A 2,141-nucleotide genomic window follows, 5' to 3' on the forward strand; every position below is an offset into this window, starting at 1 on the left:
AGGGCCCGGTCATCTTGGATCTGGATTTATGAAGATTTCAGGAGCTGGCTACAGTAGCACAGACCTGGGGATCTTCCTGAGCTTTCCATTTCCTCCCTTGAGCATCTGCTTTTTTTTCATCATCCATAGATCAGTCTCATTAAGTTGAACCACTGTTTGTGCACTGTCTTTCCAGAACCCATTTGGCAAAGTCTTCTGGCGCTCTTGCTGGTCCAATGATGATAGGGCTACTTATTCTGATTGTGCTGGCATCTGGCAAACAGGCAATTTTGTCTCGTGTTTATTTATTCATCAATACTTCTTTCCGAAAGAGACTTGCAGTGGCTTATAAAAATGCGTGGCAGGCAGTCAGATACAATAAATTAAAAATGAGGGATGAGACTTGGGCAAAGTGCACGTCGGTAGATTATAACGAGGAGCCAGGAGCAAGGTTGGTTCACACGACTTTTGTCTTACCACTTTACGCTGTGTTAGAGGTGATGCTTCCTTGGTGCCCGCACACTCCTCATTAGAGTTTGATTCCGCTGGTGGCCCTGTGTGTCCTTCTGCCCTCTCATCCCCGCAGACAAGATGTAGCCAATAAAGGCGATACCACAGAAGGGGGGACATGTGCAGTGTCACTGACTCGGGATTGAAACAATTTTCCAAAATCGTCATCTAACTTATGTTACTTTTCCTCCTGGCCCAGGCGTAGTAGGTAATTTAGGTAAGCTGCTAAAAAACTCTGGGCATAGAAATGGTGTCCCTTACATGATAACTCATTATGCCCATACGCATGAGCAAATAGTGGTTGGGGACACGCCTGGGAGACAGACAGATGTGGTTCAAATCTCGGTGTAGTGGTTCAGCTCAACCACATTAGGCCTCCCTCTGTTTTCCGGTCCATCAGTTGGGACAATGATGACATGTCCTGGGGTGGGGCATTGTGGGAAGTAAATGAGGCTGTTTATGTAAAGCACCTGAAACAGTATTCAGCACACAGTGGGGGCTTTCTGCCATTCATCATATTATTATCAGTGTGTGCTCTTTCCATCTCTCACTGGACTTTTTAAATTTTTATTTTTATTTTTAATTTTTTAAAATTTGCACCCAAATGAGTTAGCATACAGTGCAACAATGATTTCAGGAGTAGATTCCTTGATGCCCCTTTACCCATTTAGCCCATCCTCCCGTCCCACACCCCCTCCAGAAACCCTCAGTTTGTTCTCCATATTTATGAGTCTCTTCTGTTTTGTCCCCCTCCCTGTTTTTATATTCTTTTTGCTTCCCTTCCCTTATGTTCACCTGTTTTGTCTCTTCAAGTCCTCATATGATTGAAGCATATGATATTTGTCTTTCTCTGACTAATTTCGCATAGTATAATACCCTCTAGTTCCATCCACGTAGTTGCAAATGGCAAGATTTCATTCTTCTTGATTGCTGAGTAATACTCCATTGTATAGATATCCCACATCTTCTTTATCCATTCATCCGTCGATGGACATGTGGGCTCTTTCCATCCTTTGGCTATTGTGGATAGTGCTGTTATAAACATGGGGGTGCATGTGTCCCTTCGAAACAGCACCCCTGTATCCCATGGATAAATGCCTAGTAGTGCTATTGCGGGGTCATAGGGTAGTTCTATTTTTAGTTTTTTGAGGAACCTCCATACTGTTTTCCAGAGTGGCTGCACCAGCTTGCATTCCCATCTCACTGGACTTTTAAGAGAAGTGAGACCATCACGTTCCAGAGGAGGACACAGCACTGAGATCCAGAGACGGGAAGGTAACGGCTCAGGCTTACACAGTGCATCGGTGGCAGAAACTGGACTTGAATTCAAGCTCTAGATGCAGTTCCCAGCCTTTCTGCTATAGATACTCTCTCGGGTTGATCCTACTCAACTGCCTCTCCCCAACCATGAACTTCTCCCTCCAAGGAAAATAGCTCCCGTCATCCAGGGGGGATCGATTAGGGTGGTGGCAGAATGAAGTGGGTCTCCTGACCTGTGCCCCGCCCCCCTCCCCCCAGCCCCCAGCTCAGGCTGCCCAAAACTGGACCACAGCCTGGCTCCTGGTGATGAGCCCTGCTGTCGGTTAGCAGAAGCATAATGAACTTGGAATCAGAAGTCCTGGTGCCATTTATTACCTGTGTGGCCTTGGGAA

The sequence above is a fragment of the Neofelis nebulosa genome, chromosome 10, assembly GCF_028018385.1.
Source record: "Neofelis nebulosa isolate mNeoNeb1 chromosome 10, mNeoNeb1.pri, whole genome shotgun sequence".
Taxonomy (NCBI): domain Eukaryota; kingdom Metazoa; phylum Chordata; class Mammalia; order Carnivora; family Felidae; genus Neofelis; species Neofelis nebulosa.